Raw genomic sequence first — 22,989 nt, forward strand, 5'->3', positions numbered from 1 at the left:
CCATATTATAAGACAGAACCAATGTGGTCAATACAAGAATTGCCCCAAATTCATCTATAATTCTAACATAATTCCAATCAAAACCCCAATTTGATAAACTAATTAAAGGTTTTCCTGGAGGCGTAAATGAGTAAAACAGGAAAAATTCTTTTAAAAAGAGGGGAGAATGAAAGAAAACTCGAACTATAATAATGTAAGCAGTGTGGCTCTCACTCAGAACAGACAAATCAATCAACAGAAGAAAACAGAGTGTCTAATGATGAATCTGTGTGAATATGAGGGAGTTTGTTAAATAATTAATGTGGACGGACTAAGTGGAGGTTGGGGCAATCGGCTGACTTTTGGGGAAAAAAAAATATCTCCACTTCATACCCTGAAGGAATCTCAGGTAGATTAAAGACCTAAACTAAAAAAATAAAGCTATAAATTAAGAAGATAAAGTAATAAAAGTACTGCAATAAAACCTCAGAGAACATATTTAAAATCCTTGAGTGAGAAAGGGCTTCATAAAACAAATGACCAGGGTCATAAAGTAGAGATTTACATATTTCATTTCATAAATTTTTTCTACCTGTAGAAAATATTTGCAACATATATGACCAGGGCATAGTAGCCCTAAGATGTGCACCATGAGAGGTAGTTGTGTGTCCGGGCGTCAGGGGGAGAGGCTGGGTGGATGACTTCTGAGGAGCCGTTGGCTCTGTGGTACGAGGATTCTACAGGATTCCAGTCCTAGGAACTGGAAAACTCCCTAACCAGGGCCCAGTTGGAAAGTCCTCTGTCCTCACAGCCCTTCAACAGGTGGAAAATGAGCCAGGTGTGTGCGCCTCTCATGGCCTTAGGTGCTAAAGATCAAAAGGTAACTGAGACAAAATCATTCTTTTGGATGGTGACTATTTTGGAAGACAAGGACCAGAAGCAAATTATCACAATAAAGCATGAGAGGTACAGGACAGAGGCAGGGATTAAGTATTTTCAAAGAAAGAAGTGATTTACTTTGCCCCAGGGGGCAGAAAGGAAGAGGGGGAGGGGAGGTCAGTTAATCCTGGAACCCAGTGTTTTATCCACACATTACCATTCAGTTCTCTTTTAGATAATATTTTTTGTTGTTGTTTTTCAATCATTGCAACCATCAAATATCCTAACTAGGGATCACCTTTATTGGACTTTATAAAACTTATAAAACTCTTTAAAAAGTCTATATTTTGATAAATGACATGTGCTAAAATTAATGAGTGTTTTTTTTTTTTTTAGTTATTTTTTATTTATTTGAAAGAGAGAGAGAAAGCATGCAAGCAAGAGCAGGGGCTAGGGGCAAAGGGAGAGGAAGAAGCAGACTCTCCTCTGAGCAGGGAGCCTAATGACCAGGACTCCAGGCTCCATCCCAGGACCCTGAGATCATGACCTGAGCCAAAGGCAGATAGTTAACCAACTGAGCCACCCAGGCACCCTGATAAATCCATTTTGAATGATCAAATTATCTTGTGAAGAAAGCAACATCCCTTAGGACTGAAGCTCTGTGTTTGGTTTTTATGTGTCCAAGTGATAATAAAGAATTCTCACTCTATTTGTATTTTTCTTTCTCTAGCCTGCTCTTTTCTTTTGTATGTCAAGAAAGCCTTATAAATATAAGCAAACTTGTCACCCATTAAGCAGGAAAGCTTTCTTTTTCTAAGCAGCTAACCAGTTTTGTTACAACAATGAGTACAATTCTTGGTAAACTTCTTTGCTGGCTACTCTTTAGAAGAAATAAAAATAAATCAAAATCAACATTGACATGGAAAATCCTGTGAGGAAAAGCCAGATAATTGCTTAATTTATATTGCTAAGAATCACCAACCCAGCAATCAAGTGGCTCATGTAGTAAATTAAAAATGCCAAGGAAAAGAAAAGAAAAGGAAAGGAAAAGAAAGGAAAGAAAAGGTGCTTCCCTTCCTACCTTCACCTCTCTCAACCCTGCACCTTGCCCATGGGCACAGCCCTTTCTAGTTCCAATCCGTAACTCTGGGAGAATTTGCTTTGCAATGGTCAACAATGATACTGACATGTATCCAACTCTAAAAAAAAGAAGGTAATATTCTCATACTACAAAATGCTTATGTGACAGGAACTTTTCTAAACTTACCTGTTTGCTTAGAGCTTGTTTAATCCTCTCAACAGTCTGATGAATTTAGGTATAACCAATATCCTTGGCTTACTGATGGCAAAACCAAAGCACAGAGTCAAGTTGTCAAGGTTCAAAAAGAGCCAAGTTTCAACCTAGACAGTATGGTGCCAGAGTGTGTGTGTTCTTAGCCACAGTATTGCATTATAATTCACTCCTTGTCTTGAAGATCATTGCTCAGGTTGATGTATTAATACTCCTGTGAACTGATGTGTTAATGTGCTGTAACAGTGGCCGGTGACCAGGGATGAGTAGAGTAGAATTCTCTGTCAAAGAGTCTTTTTATGGAGGAAAAAAAATGACAGAATGAGCACAGCTGCAGAAGACTCCAAGCTTAAAGACCAGGTTCTATTTGGAATGGTAGACTCAAATAGCAAAAGGAGATGGCCATTAATATATCAGTCATAGAAGACACATTCCTCACCTGGGAAGTGAAGAATGCAGTCCCAATGTCAAGTTTCCTTTAAACCTTAAATCTTTAAACCTGCAATCTTCATGCCTGGTCACAGTCCTGTTTACTAATGAGACTCACAGGCCATATGTTGGTGATGAAACCAGCCAAGACTTTACCAGGCTTGCAAAACAAGATATTAGGCACAATTTGGGTGCATCATGGGACTGCAGTTCATTGTGCTGAGTAAAAATAGTACATACGGCTGGGGATACAACCATAGAAAAAAGCTACAAAATGTTCCACTTAGCAAGGACCCTACACTCCTCAAACGTGCATCACCCCAGGGCCTTATATTTACAGCATGGTTCTTATTATGGAATGGAATGGGATAGCAGGATGCTTTGATTTTTTGGAAAAGTGTTTGCTGTAACCCACTCATGACATAGACATTTTCTAGCTGAGAGATTTATGAGCCATTATTGAAGATTGCTCATGGGTTATTATTGAAGAATGCTCTATCTCTCCCTATCTCTTTGACAACCAAGCCTGTTGCCTGGCAACCATTTCCTTGTTGATTTCATATCTCCTCTTATTATTGTTTCTGTAACTTCAGCAAATCTATCCCTATTTTTTTCCCTCCTACACAGAATAAAGTCCCTTCATGTTCCCAAATTACAAGGCAGCAGAAATAGAGTGATAGATCATCAGGGTTTATTATAAGATAAGGGGCTGGGTGTTTCAGTGCTTTAATTGCATCTCAACTTTGGTTTGCATTTGAAGTATTATGGGACAAATTACTGTTGGATTTTAAAAATACAACCTGTGAGGCCTGTGGCAGAGCATACGGTTATATGGGCGGAAAGCAAAGGTGAAAAACTTGAGATTCAGGTTCCAATTTGTAAAGAATTTGGTCAGAACTGGACTTTCCTGGAGAGCAGGAAGAGCGTGGTACTTTGAACACAAAGCAATGAGGCATGTTCCCTTTTTTAGTGTAAGAACAGAGGAAGAGTCTTAAATCATTGTAATTCAAACTTGGAAAACACTTAGCAGTCACTGTACCTGAAACCAGGCTGGTGGAAGCCAAGTAGAAACGCTGATAGTCTACAGCTGTTCCCTGAGGATTCCAGCTCCTCTGCTCCACAGACTTCGCTTATCTTCTGATTAATGCCTGAAATTCCGTGACTAAGCTATTATTTCTGTTACTGTGAACATTTAAGTCCTCTTTATAGTAAAAATGCTTACTTAAGGAGTAATTGATCAATTTGGGGCATCTGGGTGGCTCCGTGGGTTAAAGCCTCTGCCTTCGGCTCAGGTCACCATCTCAGGGTCCTGGGATTGAGCCCCGCATCGGGCTCTCTGCTCAGCAGGGAGCCTGCTTCCCCCCTCTCTCTCTCTGCCTGCCTCTCTGCCTACTTGTGATCTCTGTCTGTCAAATAAATAAATAAAATCTTTAAAAAAAAGTTTAAAAAAATTGATTAATGCATAATAAAAAAACAATGTAATTCACCATATTATATTAAAAACAATACTAAGTTTGTGATCATCTCAATAGATACAGAAAAAACATTTAAAATTAAATATCTATTTATAATAACACACAACTCTCAGAAAAATAGAAATGGAAGAAAACCTTCAACCTGATAAAGGGCATCTACAAAAACAAAAACAAAAACAAAAACCAGTACATCTAATATGCTTAAGGGTGAAAGAGTGAATGCTTTCACCCTAACATTGAGAATAAGACAAGGATGCCTGTTTTTAATCACTTCTATTAAATATTTTACCAAAGGTTTTAAGCTATGCAATAAAGCAAGAAAAAGAAATAAAAGCTTCCAAATTAGACATTAAAGATTAAAATGGTCTTTACAGACAATATAACTATCTCTGTAGAAAATCCTAAGGAGTATGCAAAATGTACTTGAAACTAATACATAGCAAAATTTCAGGGTACAAGGGCAATACACAAAAATCAATTGCATTTCTTATATTCACCCACATTGAACAATTGAAAATAGAAATTATTTAAAATGCCACTTATAATAACTAATACAAATTACATATGGATAAATTTGACAAAATATGTGAAAGATCTGTATCCTGAAAACTACAAAACAAGGTTCAAAGAAATTAAAGAAAACAAAAAATCATTTGGGAGACCTACTGTGCTTGGGGATCAGAAGATTCAATATTGCTAACATGTCAATTCTCCCCAGATTGATTTATTGATTCAATACAATCCCAATAAAAACCCAGAAGGTTTCCTTGTTTGAAAAGCTAGCCAAAATTTATATTGAGATACAAAGGACCTAAGATAGCCAAGATAACTTTGAAAAAGAAGTACAAAGTTGGAGAGTTTAAACTACCTTATTTTAAGATGTAATAAAGCCCCAGTAATAATCAAGAAAATGGGGTATTGAGATCAAAGAGAAAAAAAAATTTTATTTATATCATATATATATATGTACATATATATGATATAAATTAAAAATGTACATATACACATATATATAATATGTATATGTATATATATGTATCTAGTACATATAAATAACATTATATGACATATATCATGTTTACATTATATACATATATAAAACAGAATAGAGTCCAGAAATACACACACACACATATGATCACTTGACTTTCAACAGACGTGCCAAAGCATTCCATGGGAAAAGTACAATCACTTCAACAAATTATGCTGGAACAATTTGACAATCATATTCAAAGATATGAATCTCAACACTTATGTCTTTCTTATATATACTTTTCAGCTTTATTGAGATGTAATTGAACATAACGTGTTAAATTTAAAGTATACAATGTGTGGATCTGATACACTCACATATTGTAAAATGATATGTTAACCAGGAGAGCCAGTTAACATCTCCACCATCACATAATTACCATTTCTTTTTTGAGGTGAGAACCATTAAGACCTAGTCTTAGCAATTTTCAAGTATATTATATAGAATAACTAACTATAATCACCAAGTTATTCATTTGATCCCCAGAAATTATTTATCTTATTACTAGAAGCATGTATCTTTTAAACAGCAGTTCCCATCCCCCCAAACCCCAGGTCCTGGTAACAATCTCTCTGCTTTCTGTTTCTATGAGTTGAGCTTTTTTAGGTTCAACATAAAATTGATATCATAGAGTATTTGACTTTCTCAGACTTATTTCACTTAGACTAATGTCCTCAAATTCAATCCGTGTTCTCTTAAATGGCAGGATAACTCTTCTTTATCGTGGCTGAATATTATTCCTAGATAAATAGGTAAATAGGTAGATAGAAGATATCTCACATTTTCTTTATCCATTCATCTTTCGACTGACACTTAGGTTGTTTCCATATCTTGGCTATTGTGAATAATTCTACAGTAAACATGGGCATACAGATATCTCTTTAAGATCCTGTTTTCACTTCCTTTGGATATATACTAAGAAGTGGAATTGCTGGATCATAGGGTAGTTCTATTTTTAATTTTTTAAGGAAACTCCACACTGTTTTCCAGAGTGGCTGCACCAGTTTGCATTCCCACCAACAGTGCACAAGTGTTCCTTTTTCTCTACATCCTTACTAACACTTGTTATCTCTTGTCTTTTTGATGACAGTCACTCTAACAGGTGTGAGGTGATTATCAGTTTTGATTTGTATTTCCCTGATGATTAAGTGATTCAGAGCAGCTTTTCATGAACCTATTTGGCCATTTGGGTGTGTGTGTGTGTGTGTGTGTGTGTGTGTGTGTGTGTGTGTGTGTGTGTGTGTGTGTTTTAAATGTCTACTTAGGGGCACCTGGGTGGCTCAGTGGGTTAAAACCTCTGCCTTCAGCTCAGGGCATGGTCTCAGGGTCCTGAGATCAAGCCCCGCATCAGGCTCTCTGCTCAACAGGGATCCTGCTTCCCCCACTCTCTGCCTGCCTCTACTGCCTACTTGTTGTGATCTCTGACTGTCAAATAAATAAATAAATAAAATCTTTAAAAAAAAAAGTCTACTCAGTTTCCCCACCCATTTTTAGATTAGATTGTGTTTGGTATTGAACTGCTTATGTATTTTTTTAAAGAATTTATTTGTTATTTGTTTATTTGAAAGACAGAGGAAGAGAAGAAGCAGACTCCCCGGTGAGCAGGGAGCCAGATCCCAGGACCCTGGAACATGACCTGAGCCGAAGGCAGATGCTTAACTGACTGAGCGACCCAGGGGTCCACTTGAGTTTTTAAAATATATTTTAATATATTTTAAATATTTTAATATATTATCATATATTTTAGATATATCAGATATGTGATTTTTCAAACATTGTCTCTCATTCCCCAGGTTGCCTTTCCATTTTGTTGTTTCTTTTTCTGTACAGGCTTTTTACTTCTGTGTAGTTCCATTTATTTATTTTTGCTTTTGTTGCTTGTGCTTTGGTGTCATACCCAGGAAATCTCTGCAGAGGCCAATGTCAAGGAGATTTCCCCCTAAGTTTTCTCCTAGGAGTTTTATGGTTTCAGGTCTTATGTTTAAGTGTTCAAATCTATTCTGAGTTGATTTTTGTGAGTGGTGTAAGTTAGGGATCCAATTTCGTTGTTCTGCCTTTGATTACCCAGTTTTCCCAGTACCATTTATTGAAGAGTCTAGCCTTTCTTCATTGAGTATTCTTGGCTCTCTTGTCAAATATTAGTTGACCGTATACGCAAGGGCTTGTTTTCTGGGCTCTTGTTTCTGCTTCATTGGTCTATAGGTCTATTTTTATGCCAGCACCATACTGTTTGGATTATTACATCTTTGTAGTATAATTTGAAATCAGGAAGTGTGATATGTCCATATTTGTTCTTATTTGTCTACTTTGGCAATTCAGGGTCTTTTGTGGTCCCAAACATATTTTTTTTCTGTTTTTTTTTTCCCTATTTCTGTGAAATATGCCATTGGAATATTGAATTTTGATAGCTCCAATGATTAAATCTATGGATGGCTTGGCTAGTATGATCAACCAATTGAACTATATAAATTCTGATCCATGAACATGAATATCTTTCTACTTGTTTGTGTCTCCCATTTTTTTCATTAAAATCCTGTAGTTTTCAGGGTACAGATCTTTCACCTCCTTGATTAAATTTATTCCCAAGTATTTTATTGTTTTTGATGCCACTGTGAGCGGGATTATTTTCTTTTCTTTTCAGATACTCTGTTGTTAGTGTATAGAAGTGCAGCTGGTTTCTGTATAATCATATTTTATCCTGTAACTTGACTGTTGTCATTGATTAGTGCTAACAGTTTTTTGGTTGAGTCTTTAGGATTTTCTCTATATAAGATCATATCACCTACAGACAAGGATAATTTTCCTTCTTCTTTTCTGATTTGGATGACTTTTTTTTTCTTGTCTTGTTGCTCTGTCTAGGACTTCCAGTAATATGTTGAATACGAGATGCTGAGAGTGGGCACCCTTGTCTTGTTCCTGATCTTAGAGGAAGATACAACCTTTCACCATTAAGAGCAATGTTAGCTATGGGCTTCCTACATGGTGCTTATTAGTTGAATATCTAAGTGTGTTGAAGATATTGAAGTTGTTGAAATATGTTGAGGTGAAGTTTGTTCCTTTTATACCCAATTTATTGACTGTCTTTATTATGAAAGGATGCTGTATTTTGTTAAATCCTTTTTTTACATCTATTGAGATGATCATATGATTTTTACCTTTGATTCTATTAATGTGGTATATTACATTTATTGATTTGCTGATGTTATCCCTCCTTTATCCCAGACATAAAATCTACTTGATCATAGTGTATGATCCTTTTAATATGATATTGAATTTGGTTTGCTGATATAGTGTTAGGATATTCACATCTCTGTTCACCAGAGATATTGGTCTGTAGTTCTCTTTTCTATAATTTAAAAAAATGATTTTATTTTATTATTTGACAGAAGGAAATAGTAAGATCACATGGAGGCGGAGCAGCAGAGGGAGAGGGAGAAGCAGGCTCTGCACTGAGCAAAGAGCCCATGTAGGGCTTGATCTCAGAATTGTGGATCATGACCTGAGCTGAAGGCAGACACTAACTGACTGAGCAACCCAGGCACCCCTGTAGTTCTCCTTTCTTATAGTGTTTTTATCAGGCCATGATTAGGGTAATGCTTGCTCATTAAGATGAGTTTGGGAGTGTCTCCTCCTCTTCAGTTTTTTGGGAAGAGTTTCAGAAGAATTTGCTTTAATTCTTTAAATATTTGGTAGAACCCAGCAGTGAAAACTTCCAGTCTTGTCTGTGGGTGATTGGTCTAAGACAGTGTTTTCCAGGGGCTCCTGGACCATGCCCAAGAAGGGCTGGAGGTGGTTCATGGGCCATTTCAGGGTCTGCAGTAGGGACCAAGGTCTTGCTGCCTATTACTTAACTAACAGATGGGTGGGACTTTTCCTGGTCCCTTGAGTAAGGTCCTGGATCCCAAAGCTCCAACAAAGACACTTTTGTTTGTGAATAGATGCTGATTTTTTTTGTTGTTGAGAGGGGGACAAAATGAGTGTCGGCTTATGCTAATGTCACTCCTCTCCTATGTAATTTTAATATGCAAAATTTAATTGCAAACAGAAACACAGACCTCGATGTAAGAGCTAAAAAAAAATAAAATAAAATAACATCTAGAATAAGACATAGGAGAAAATCTTAGTGATATTGTATGACATTGAGTTTGGTAAAGTATCTTTAAAAATACATAAAAAGATCAAATTATAAAAGAAAAAATTAATATACTGGATCTTACCAAAACAAAACAAAGCAGAAAAATACTTGTTTTTCAAAAGCAAGCCACAGACCAGGAGAAAATATTTGTAAGATACATATTTGACAAAAGATATAATCTAGAATATGTAAGGAATACTTAGCGCATAATAACAAGACAAAAATTCAATTTTTTAAAATGAAAGATTTATATAGATACTGTGCCAAGAAGATATATGGGTGCCAAAAAGCACATGAAAAGATGTTCAATGTCATTAGTCATTAAGGAAATGCAGATTTAAACCACAACGAGACACAGATCCAGTAGATTGGTTAAGTGAAAAAGATTCATCATACTAAGTGTACACTACTGATGGTGACATAAACATGACACCATTCTGGAAAACAATTTCTCAAAAGGTTAAATATGTACCTAACATAGGACCCAGCCTTTCCACTTCTAGTTATTTATCAGAAAAGAAAGCACATGTCCACACAAAGAGTATATGCAAAAGTCCATGGCAGTTTTATTTGTAATAATCAAAACCTGAAAACAGCCCAAATGTCAATCAACAGACAGATGAACGTACAAGTTGTGGCATATCCATATGACAGAATACTACTCAGCAAAAAAGTATCAAATTATCGGTACATTCTGTAACGTGCATGAGTCTCAAAATGACTCTGTTGAATGAAAGAAGCCAGACCAAAATCAAAGCACACTCTGCATGATTCTGTTTCTATAACATTCTAGTAATTGTAAACTGATCAAAAGTGACAGAAAGCAGATCGGTCGTTGCCTGGGGACAGGACTAGGGGTAGGGAGAGAGAGAGATTGCAAAAAGAATGAGGACATTTGGGAGGCTAAGGGATACATTCACTATCTTGATTGTGATGGTGATTTCCCAGCTGTCTATGTGTGTCAAACGCAGCAAATTATACCCTTTATATAAGTGCCGTTTATTGTATGTCAATATAACTCAATAAAGTTGTTTAAAGTCTCTCTCCTACAGCCATTCCTTCTTTCCCACTCCCAGCAACACCACCTATGGTCAGGCCCTTATTATATTTTGCCTGCTCTACAGTTACACCTTCAGAGTTCTCGACCTGCTTAGTACCCTCCAACCAACCCATTCTTTGATGTTAAAAGATAAAAAAAAAAAATTTCAGCTAAGAACCTACCAACTTCTGCTCTAAAATCCCATGACCAACTGACTTAAGGAACAGTAATAACTATGTGCCAAAGACTTGACATACATTATTTAATCCCTACAATAATCATTTAATGCAAACATTATTACCTCATTCCCACTTTCAGACAAGTCAAAGGATGTGACTCAGTTCAAACAGCAGCACCAGATAAAAACTGTAAATGTATGTATGGATGTGTGCATCTGCGAGGTATAGAATTTATGTATCAGGGTTCTCAACAGAGATGATTTTGCTCCCCATCCCCAGGGATTTGTGGCAATATCTGGACACATTCTTGCTTGTCATGACTCGGGGGAGGTGTTACTGGAATGGAGTAGCGGGAGGCCAGTGAGGCTGCCAAACGTCCCAGTCTGCACAGGACAGCCCCCCCGCGACAAAGAGTTGTCTGACCCCAAACGTCAATAATGCTGAGGTTGAGAATCTTGGAAGCAGAACTGTGAGTGCCACTTTCTCTTTCTGGAATGCTGATTTTTACTCTATGTACCTGCTGAAATACTACTTAACCTTCAAGTCGCCTGTCACTACTCCCTCTGCCACCTGAATGCTTCCCTGGTGATGCCATGTTCTTGTTCACATCCTCTCTGTTGCTCTTTGTGTGGACCTCCTTTAACACTTACCAGCTATGTCTTGGAGTGATTGCTGGTGCCCTTTCTGAAAGCTGCTAATAGACTATAAACACCTTGAGAGCAAAGACCCACTTCCTGCTTATTTATATCTTCTTCAGATCATAATAATTTGGCTAATACATAAAACAGAACCCAGGAAGCACTATCACACCAAAGATGCTGTACCAGCCCTGTTGGAGTGTGAAGAAGAGAAAGATCGATTCAGACGGAGAGACTTCCAGGAGATCAAATCCAACCAAACTTGCCTGTTACTAACAAACTGACTATCAGACACAAAGTATCAACTCTTTTACAGTGATACGTGAAAGTAATTCAATTGTGTGTGTATTTATTCTGCCAGATTAGTTTTGGAGTCCTCTCACTGACTTTTATATTCCCAACATCCAATCTTTGTTAAACCAGTGAGGGAGGAAATGAATGAATGAATGAGGGAGGGAATGAATGCATACAATCGGGTGCCTGTGTCCAGGGACCAGACAGGGATTTAAATGGAGATGGTACGCTGTTGCGGGTGGAGCTTCTGAAATGACATGCTGAGCTCCCACTTCTTCCTTTTATGTTCAGTTCAGAGGAAACCTTTCTAGACCGTTCTCCAGCAAACCTGGAACATGCATAGAAACTGGAGAAACGGAATGATGTCATGGGCATTTGTCTAAGTGCACAGAGCCCTGCTGGGGTTAACTTGGCCTGTTAAGCACATACTCACTGAAAGGAGTCCAGTCTCAAGTAAAATTCTCCGTAACGACAGCCTGATCTTATTTTTTTTTTAAATGTGCTCTATTTTGTTTGCAGGCAACAAGTATTATCAAGATGACTAATTAGGGAATGGTGTTTACTAGGTATGTTAATGGGAGAGTTATGATTCAACAAATGATCCATCAAAATGACTGATTTTGATCTTTTCTTTTTCTACCACAGTCAAATGTCTGTCACATGGGCAGTAGGACCTGTGTTAAATGACTCAGAAGTTCCTTTACAGTCTTATGATGCTATGTGAGACAGCATCAATTATCTATAAGTGATCTATCCTTTTTTAAAAAGATATTTTATTTCTTTGAGAGAGAGAGAGAGAGAGAGCGAGAGCACAAAGGGGCAGGAGGGAGGAGGGGTAGAGGAAGACGCTGAGCAGGGAACCTGACACAGGGCTCCATCCCAGGACCCTGAGATCATGACTAGAGCTGAAGGCAGATGCTTAACTGACTGAGCCCCCCAGGCGTCCTTATAAGTGATCTATTCTTAGGGCTGAAACAGAGACTGAAATGCAGCTTGATTTTTATGTTCTAACAACACAAGGAAAAGGATCTCCAGAAGTAAATCACAGAGGGGATGTTGGGCACACCTGGCTTCACAGGTCAAAGGGAAAATCATATCTGGACTGGTCCCAGCACATGGAAACAGTACTGGCCACTTTTGAAAATACCCAGGAGCAGAAAAAAAAAATCTTTACTTTCAGAAAGCGTGTTACATAAGGGTTTTTCAAGATTGATAACGAAATACCTTCTATATGCCAGGCATGTTATAGTCATGACTTTGACTTCTCTCTGGTCATAGAAGTAAGTGTGTCATTAGCTCATTTATACCAGTGAAGAGGCCAAGGTCCAGAGTGTAGGTCTAATGAGCCAGGATTCAAACCAAGCTTGACTCCAAACCCCAGGCTCTTCTCACCACCCCTCTGCACCTCTCAGCAAACAACTGTGGTAACAGGGCATAGGGTAGGGACAGATGGACAGGCCTGGGGTGAAGACGGACTGGTGTAAGAGGGGAGTAGCAGACAACCTTGGCTGCTTTTGATCTCAAAGAATTATAAAGGCCAAGGATGTTCCTACCAGAGTTTGGTAGTTCTTGAAGACACTTTGCCTCCATTTCAAAATAAAGCTGGAGCTTTTTCAATAGGAAATCCGAAATAGCAAGTTACCAGTAAAAATGGGTGTGAGATTTCAAGAGCCTCCCTCGACCTACCCGTCACCCACTGCCTTCTAACAGCAACTGAGTCACAGCTGAGTAAGGCCTCTACTCCTCAGTACATCCTCCCCAGCCCAGCTCTTGAGCCCGAGGTGTCCGTGAGTCACTAGGTTATAGAAGGGCAACCTGAACCGGATGAAGAGGAGAGAGAGTGGGGATTACTGGCAGTTTCAACCCCAGAAATGACAGAGGTGTGGCTGCCCTTAGGAACATACTCAACGGGGCTTCCAAGGCTCTGGCTTGTCCCTTTTCCTGTCTTTCCATGTGTCACTCTGATATCCTCATACTGAATTTCTTCACAAAGCAGGAAGCCTATTTTCACATCTCTGAGTGTCATGGCCGAGGAAGAACGGGGACTCACCTCTCTGGTCTCTGGGCAGAACCGGGGCCTGGCGGTCAGGTCCTGAAAGTCAGGCACCCAGTGAAGCGAAGTGCACAGAGCTTGGCTCCTGGGCCAGGGCGGCTGTGGAAGCCATAACCTCTCTTCATGACACACGCTCCAAGCGGAGGAGCAGAATGTCCCCCAAAGAAAGCGATGGCTGGTCTGTACACACAAGATTCTAGGTGTCCACCATCACTGCCCAAGAAAATCTCTGCCAGTGTCTTCTGGGCACCGCTAGGGAGAGGGGGCACATGGTTGGAAATCAGGCGGTAGCTATCCATACCGCAACTCCTTATACTCAAGGATTAAAAGCCAATCCAGGATTTTACAGGAATTTTATGTTCAAAATATTATTTACTTACGCACTATCTCACAAGTGTATCCTTACAGATTTACAAATATCTATTTAAAAGTATCTTTCTGATGCTGAAAAGTTGAATGAGGATATTTAAACAAATTTAGATGCAGAGGAGGGATTCATTTGAAGAAAGTGAGACGCATCAGCTTGAAACCACAGTGGAATCTGATTTTTTAAAAAAGATTTATTTATTTACTTTTGGGAGAGAGAGAGAGAGAAAGGAGAGAAAAAGAGAGAGAGAGAGAGAATCCTGAAGCAGACTCCCTGCTCTGCTGAGCACAGAGCCCAATCCCGGGCTTGATCCCAGGACGCTGAGACCATGACATGAGCAGATATCAAGAGTTGGCCACTTAACCGACTGAGCCACCCAGCCGCCCCTGGAATCTGATTTTAAAGGAAACACAGGTCCCTCCACTTCTCCCAGAATTGCCTGCAGCAACGCGGGAAGGACCAGAAGAGGACATCCTGCCTTTGATAAAATTGAGTGATGACTGGAATGTGTGCCGTGGGTTCAAGTGGATGCCTTCTTTGTGTAAATCTGAGCGAACGCTCCCTGCTCCCTCGGGTATAGATTGTCCCCTGGAGGCCTCAGGGGCACTGGGCACTAGGGACCAAGCCACAGAGGGTGCTGCTTGTGGGAACTTCCCTGCTGGCTGCTTGGGGTGGGGAGGGCAGAGGACGAACGGGAAGAACTGAGGACACATTCATTCTTGGTCCCAACATGCAGTTCCAGGGACGTGGTTTGGCTCACTCTGTCACTGGGGGTCAATCCCTTCTCTCCCACCCTCACCAGCATAGGGAGCTTCGGGGGGCTTCTGTGACCTAGAGAATGAGCTTGTGGATGAAGGGGGCCAGGGTTAAACCATGTCTGCAAAGTTGCCGGACTGGGTTGAGTGTTGAGCTTCTGGGCCTTAGGGCCCGAGAGTCACACTTGGCCTACCTCCTCTCACCTCCTTTTTTCTCTTCACAGGGACATTTTCTCAATTCACAGATAGCACTAATGGCTCCAACTGGGCTCCCTCTGGTGCTCCGTCCTGCAGATACAGCCAACCCCATGCCAGCCTCATGGGGCCAGCACGGGCGCTATCCCATATAGTTCTTTCCTCTATCTGGGCCTGCTGGTGTCTTTCCCCCAAATCCAGAAGGAATGGGTGGGCCACAGTAAGTAATAGGGTGAGCTCTAGACATACCAACATCTGAGTGAAGTTCTTACTGTTGAGGGACATCCAGCCTTGGTGTGGCCCAGACATATCCTTCCTGGAAGAGATTTGAGGTTGTGGAAAAGGAGGGATGAGAAGAGAGAGGATCTGCCAGGTTTCCAGCCGGTGATTGGGGGTGGGTGTGGGGTGGGTGGTGGAGCCATCTGTCCTCTCCTTCTACCTGCCCTTGAGGGCTTCCAGGGCAGCCCTGCATGCTTTCTGGAACTGTGGGAAAATGAGCAAGATCTCTGGGTTCTAGGTAGACTGAAAAGGGAAGTCCCCTGGAGGTTCCTGAGAAATTAGAGAAGAATTTGGAGAACCTGATTGGCTATTTGATATTACCTGACTGTTCCTGAGTCACAGTCCCTTGCATTATGGGACCAAAGTCTCTGAGAATAACTTACAACATTGTTTCTTAAAATTTAGCGGGCACAAAAATTAGTTGAGATTTTGTTAAAACACAGACTCCTGGACCTTAGCCTTTCTGCTCACACCCTAAATTTCTCACCTGTTTGTGGGGCTGCTGCTGAGTTCAGGGAACCCCACTTTGAGTAGTGCTAAGAAGACAATGCTCGTTGTCCCGCAGAATCCTACAAGACTCGTTATCCACCCCAGAGTCAGATGACACTCCCAGTTCAAGCATGACTTGGGAAAATGTTGGCAAAGATTTCCTAAACATCAAATGTTGTAACAACGCCAGTGTCTTCCCCGTTCTGCCCCCTGTGCTGCTGGGACACTCATAGGACAAGAGAAACTAGAAGAGAGGTTCCTGATATGATGCTCAGGTCTCATCTTCCTGAGTTCCACACCATCACCAGGTTCTGATTCTGGGAAAGGGAAGGTGGAGGCGGATGGGCAAGGAGAGATTCCGCTCATGTTGCCAAGGGAGACAAGGACAAAGAAGAGCAGAAATTCATTCCCATCTGTGGCTGCTCAGGGCCGTTAGGGGAGAGGAAGTGGTTGAGACCGCAGGGTGACAAGGAGCCCAGGAGATGGGACTGGGGGCATATTTATCAGTTTTGGAGTTCCTTCCATTCCTGTGTATTAAGCATGCTGATGAAAAAATTCTCTCATGGCAATAGACCTCTGAAACTTGCTAATATTTCTTAACACTTTAATCTATAAGTGGACAAAAAAAATAGTCCCTCAATTTTAGACTTTATCGACAGTTGATAAAGTACCCACATGAACTGTGTTGTCTTATTGTCTTGCGTAAGAATTGTCCAAAGTCAAAATGAGCACAGCAGCCACTGTTATACTCACTCTAAAGCTGAGAAAACAGAGGCCCAAAGAATGTATGTGACTTGCCAGAAACTGGACAATGGCTTTGTCTCCAAATCTCATTTGCCTGCCATTGAAGAATTCTAGAAAGATCTAAAATGTATACTTTGAGTGACTCATCAGCAAAAGAGGGACTTTCCTTTAAGTGGTTTTATGATGTGAATGACAAGCATGTATCTGCAAACTACCCGAGTTTTTAGAGATTATTATAATCTACCCTCCTTCAAGAGATAAGGAGACAGAGGTTTACAGAGGCTGATTAATATTCTGTGATTCCGGAAGTCGTCCAAATGTGTTTTATGAATTCCACCTCAATTGCGTTAATTTTATAGTTTTATTCTGCCCCATTAAGACATCACAGAAAGGTCAAGAACACTGACTTTGCAATCAGGTTATTGCTTCAATAATGATATTGCAAGAGGGACACGGACTCTGTTTTTAGTGCAGAAATGGAAAAATTCATACCTTATCCTAAAGGACACCATCCCTCCCAGGCATTTACAGAAGCCCAGAAAGCCAGATGCATTGCCCTGAGCTAGGGCAAGTTCATGCCCGCACCATCGGTGACGGGAAGATGCCTCCTCTTGGATATCACCATCTTCTCTAGCAAGAAAGTCAACTAAACAGATGCTTGGCAAAAGCCTGCTAGGAGCCGGCCAGATGTTGTGAGGCTAACATGACCAGCGCTCTGACTGCCCTCAGCAGGCTTCTCATCCATCACCCAAAAGACAGACTATAGGCAGTGTCGGCGGGTGGGTGTGATGTGAGCAGAGGAAAGAGCAGTGGATTCTCACTGGTTGGTTTAGCGAGGACTTCATGTTTTTGATGGCTCTTGGGGCAAGATTGCAAAAAAATTAATGGAAGAGATCTAGGATTCAACTCAAAGGCTAGGATCATAGGCTTCCGGTTACATAACTTCCACTCACAGTAAAGCAACACTAGCCCTGCAACTTTGCAGGTTGCCCAAGCAGATGGCCACATGGATGCTGGTTTCCTCAGAGCTGCTTTTCACCGGGGCACAACCCCACCTGAGGCACAAGGCCCCTTCCGCCTGTGCTCACTTCCTATATCCGTGCTCAGTTCTGACTATCTCCATGCTCTTGGCCCAGCGAGAGACTCTCTTATCACAATACCTGTTTCAGCTCATTGTAATAGTGAGGAGGTGCCCGGCTGAGTAGAGAACTTCCTGGCTACAAGATCAAGTCCATACATCTCATTCCTCAGGAAGGAGCCAAGTCACGGAAAAACAGTGTTTTCAGTAGAAGCTAAAAGTTTATCAAGATAAGCAAGAAACACAGCAATCATCTTGCTCCCAAATTCATCTTCCCTCAAGAGTCTCGGCAGTCCATGTGGCACCTCCCTGAGAATCGGAAACGGAGGCCCTTTCCTCTGGATTTCAGCTGCCCTGCCCCTGGGCCTGCCAGGCTGGCATGATGCACAGCAGCCCTGTTTCCCCACTCACGTACCGATTTCAAGTGTGGAGGATTTAACCCAGCCACACTGGCTATATGAAGGAGCTGAGGGAAAAGTGGGAAGGGAGGCAGGCCCTGTTGGCATGGGGACTTTGGACAGGCTTCATGGCTTCGTAAGTCACAAAGAGCAACAAAGTCAAGATAAATGGGTATGGGTTGGGGGAAGACAAACATGGCAATTTTACCCTCAGTCTGAAAAAAGTGTGTTTTCCATTGAAAACCCTCTTTCTAGAGTATTGATGGCTGGGAATGTGGCATAGTGCAGTGACTGTCTAAGTGTGCCCAGCACAGACCAGCAGCAACAGCATCGCTGGGGAACTCATTAGAAACAAATTCTTTTTTTTTTTTTTTTTTTTTTTAAGATTTTTTTATTTATTTATTTGACAGAGAGAAATCACAAGTAAGCAGAGAGGCAGGCAGAGAGAGAGGAGGAAGCAGGCTCCCTGCTGAGCAGAAAGCCCGATGTGGGGCTCGAACCCAGGACCTGGGATCATGACCTGAGCCGAAGGCAGCGGCTTAACCCACTGAGCCACCCAGGCGCCCACATTAGAAACAAATTCTTAGGGCTCATCGCAGACTGATGGAATTAGAAATTTCTGGGGTTTAAACAAGAACAGCAAATGGCTCTTCTGAGGCACACGAGAGTCGAGAAGCTGGCCAGACCACATGGGTTCCAAGCCTAGATCTGTCACTCTGGGACCATCACTTAACCACCCAAAGTCCTCTTCTCTTCCTTCCTTCCTTTTCCTTCCTTCCCTTCCTTTCTGATTTTATTTTTATTTGCGAGGGAGAGGGAACATGAGAAGGAGGAGGGTCAGGGGGAGCAGACTCCCCGCTGAGCAGGGAGCCTGATGCGGGGCTCAATCCCAGGAGTGTGGAATCATGAACTGAACTGAAGGCAGATGCTTAACTGACTGAGCTACTCAGCCCCCACCCACCCCCCACCCCCAGCACAAAGTCCCCTTCTATATTTAAAATCGACACAATAACAATACTAGTTCAGATAGTTATTTTGGAAATTGAGATCATAAATGTAAAACACTTGGAATAGTGTCCAACACATAGCAGTCAGTACACATGTTTGCAATTATTGACACCAGCCAAAAATAAGTGTCAAGTGTCCTTGGAAGACTGCAACCCAGCACTGCCCCTGGGCTAGTCTCCCTAGCTGAGTGCGGGCCCCTCAGGGAAGGAAATGAAAGAGGATGCCAGTGGCCTGGCCCCAGGAGCTCACGTTGCACGCCCAGAGGAACAGAGCGATGTCCAGCTGGCCCGTGGCAGCCCTGGAAAAGCACAAGTGCTCACAGAGCGACAGGTGAAAGTTCCTGGGCAGTGGGAGCATCTCCTAGACCTCACTCACCTGCAGGATCTAAGGGCCTTCCAAAGACAGCGATGTATCAGCTGAGATCAGAATGAGTGACGCTCCTATCTAGCTCTTTGTGACCCCCACCATTGCTCTCAGCAATATGTTGTTTAAATCAGGTGATCCCCATCCTAATTAGGTAATATTTGCATCCCTATTTTACAGAGGAGAAAAGTGAAAAGGATGAAAACCCAGGTCACAGAGTGGAGAAGTGGCCCCGGGTAGAATTCGAACCCAGGCAGACAGGACTCTGGGCCACGCTCTTCACCCTGTGTTGCTGGTGGAGGTGCAGATAGAACCTGGGGTGGGGGCTACTGGGGCAGGAGTGTGGGGGAAGTGGAGCTGGGGAGGAGGTCGGGCTCAGGCCATGGACTTGTTTTCACACCGAGAGCAGAGAAACAGCGCGGCAGGATTGCAAGCACTAGGCAGGAGAGGTTGAGGGCACGGGATCAGACGGTTGCCCTCCTTCCTTCCTCCCTTGCTGGACCGCACAGCCTGGGGCACAGGGGAAGGAACGTGCTGAGGTCCAGGGAAGGCCCCGGGACAGACAGTCCGGGGCTGGCAAGGGACACCAAGGAAGTGGCTTGAGGCCCAGAGAATAGGTTTCTCTGGTGGTTGCTAGATCCCCATTCTGAGGTGCCCACTGTGTCACAGCCTGAGTGGATGGTACAGCTGGTGTCGTGCGGCACAAGGCATGTGTGGCCCCCGGGGGGCTCTGTGGGCAGCCATGAAAAGTTAGATGCTAAGAGACTAATTTCGGGATGTGAAAAATCATATGGTGAGGTGAGAAAAAGCAAGCTGTAGAGCAGATGGCGTATGTTCCCAGTTCTCACACGTGCGCGCAAACACACACACACATACACACACTGGAAAATACCCAGAGGGCGTCTACTAAAATGTTAACACCAATTATCCCTGAACAAAGATTAAAGTTGATTTTTACAATTTTTTCTCTGTGCCTGTGTATGTTTTTTGGTTTGTTTGCTGTTGTTGTCTCTCCTCCTGTATCTCTTTTGCAACGATCCCTGGCTACTTTTATAATCAGACAAATAAGTTCTTTTAAAACCCGTTTATTAGTGTATGAGGCTATTAAACAGTGAGCGTACCCGTCCCAGTCCCAGGGGAGCTGGGAGGAAGTACTGAAACATGGGCTCATCTGTCACAGCTGAAGCCTGACTCCTGGTGGACAGAAGTATCATGGACAGACCTCTAGTTGAAGACACATACATAAATAGTTAGGTGAAAGTTTTTTTATTCACTCTTTATCATTCAACAAATTTGTACTGATCACATTCTAAATGCCAAGCATGATGGGAAAATGAAAACAAGTTTAAGTAGTGTTTGTAAGTCACATTTATAATAAAATTATGTCGCTTCTCCTATTGTTCAACTTTTCTCAATCTCAATAGTACGGCAGTTTCTTCACTCTGGTCCTGTTCCTCAGAGATTAAGGCTGTTACTGAGAATGGGATATTTTTCTTGGTGTATTTTCTGACTACAGTTAGTTGTCCAGAATCTACTAATTTTCATGTACTGTTAACATTGAACCATTTTCCTAGACTCCATTGTTAATTTTTCAAACTCTTCTTTCTGGTTCTCAAGGCATATATATAAGATCATGCAGAATTCTCTTTTCAAATACAGTAGTTATCTCTTATTTCAGAGATCTGGCCACTCTAAGTGTTCATCACTTATTCCTTTAAATCGACTCTCCACCCGTCTTGCGCTGCTTCTTAACCAGGGAAACTTCGGTAGGTTCTGCCAATGGGAGGCACCAGCAAGAGATCAGAGGGCAGGAGAGGGGTTAAGCTATTCATTTCCCTTTCACGTATTTTGCTCCCCTATTTCTGCCAAGAGGTACAGTAGCTGTCAAGCTCGTCCGCTTCTACGTACCGCCACCATCCTGGTCAGAAGGCGGTCCTAGCGTTTCCCCTGAGCTCTCTCCCCTTGCCTCCTCAGGTCTTGAGTTGGAATTGCTTCCTGTGGTTGTAAACTGTAAACAGTTTTATTAAATTAAATATCCAAATATCCATAAAGATGATGGATTGAACCTACATTTAATTTTTTTCTCAAGGTCCCCCACTCCCTCCAAAAACTATGGTAATCTTTAAAAGTCATCAGCTGTGAAAATGATAGAGAACAAGTGATAATGGCAACACTATGTTGGAGGTTGTGAAGACAATGGGCAGATGGTAACTGACTTGAGAGATCCTGGTGGGGAAAGGCAAGAACCCACCTGATCCATGTGGCAGATGTCTCAAAAGCTTGGGCAGTGGCAGGTATGCTCTCTTATTCCAGGCGATTGGAGAATCTCTGAACTGGACCCAAAGAGAGTGGGGGGTGGTTGCTGGCTACTGACTCATATTCAGAGATCAAGGGGACATAGACATACTGATTGCTGTATGATGACTACCTACGTGGCACCCAGAATGCAGGGAGCCAATCTTGACCTACTCAGCGGGAGAAGAGAAGAGTTTCTCTGGGGCCCTAACCAGCCTAAAGATGCAGACTTCAACGATTTCCAACAAATGGCTCAGTAAGGATCGAAGTCCACTCCCACCAAGGGCTCAGAGCTTTCAGTCTGAAAGAGACTAAAACAACCAGAAAATAATATGGAAGAGAGTATGTAGGGAGAAAATTAGAAACAAATTTAATATCCTTAGGGAGATAAGATAAGCAGTCATCACACGAATGAGTAAGCAAACACAAGCTACTCCCCCCAAAACAAAGGGGAACATTAAAAATGAGCTCTTGGAGATTTAAAATGTGTGATGGTAAAAATGAAGGGATGAAAGTAAATTTTCGGAATCTCCCAGGAAGTAGAGCAAAAAGACAAAAGGATGAGAAACAAGGAGGGAAGACAAACACCAGTTCAAGAGGGCCAAGCTCAGGGAAAATGGAGGTGAGGAAGTGCACTCTCCCTTCAAGCATATTCCTAATCACACCACTCCTCACCATGCCTGCTCCCACCAATCCTGTCACCTCCTCCACTGGAGCACTGCAAATTCTGATGCCCCTTCTCCTTGCTTTGCCCTGCTTTCCTTCAACAACGCAGCGAGTGCTATCCTTACAAAATATAAGTGCCACTGTGACACTCCTTTGCTAGAATCGTTGAGTAAAAGCCAGTCTTTCCCAGGACTGGGAAGGTGCCACATTAATCCAAACCCCCATCATCTCTTCTCCACTTCCACTACTTCCTTCCATCCCAATTACTCACCTCCTCTAGAGCACTGAGCCAGCCAGGCACCTTCCTTCTTTAGGGCCTTTGTACTTGCTGTTCCCTCTGCTTGGAACGCTCTCCCTTATCCTTGAATGGCATAATCACGTCCTCTAATTCTTGACTCAAATATTCTCCTCTTGACGAAGTCTACCTTGGCTACTCCAAATAAAATCTTGGCTTCTCCTCACCCTTTCTAGCTCAGTTCCCTGATTATTTCCCTCGTGGCACTCATCATCAGCGGACATATTAAAATACAATTTTTCATACTATCTTTTTCATGAGCACAGGATGTTGTTTTTTTTTTTTTTTTTAAAGATTTTATTTATTTACTTGACAGAGAGAGATCACAAGTAGACGGAGAGGCAGGCAGAGAGAGAGAGAGAGAGAGGGAAGCAGGCTCCCTGCTGAGCAGAGAGCCCGATGCGGGACTCGATCCCAGGACCCTGAGATCATGACCTGAGCCGAAGGCAGCGGCTTAACCCACTGAGCCACCCAGGCGCCCCAGGATGTTGTTTTTCCTTAGCTGATGCGTCCCCAGAGTGCTTAGCATGAGGCAAGTACCCAACACTTAGTAAATGAATAAAGAAAGAAACTTTCCCAAAACAGAAAGACATGAATTTCTAGACTGAAAGGGTCCACTCAGCACCTGGTAAA

This window comes from Lutra lutra, chromosome 6, assembly GCF_902655055.1.
Source record: "Lutra lutra chromosome 6, mLutLut1.2, whole genome shotgun sequence".
NCBI lineage: Eukaryota > Metazoa > Chordata > Mammalia > Carnivora > Mustelidae > Lutra > Lutra lutra.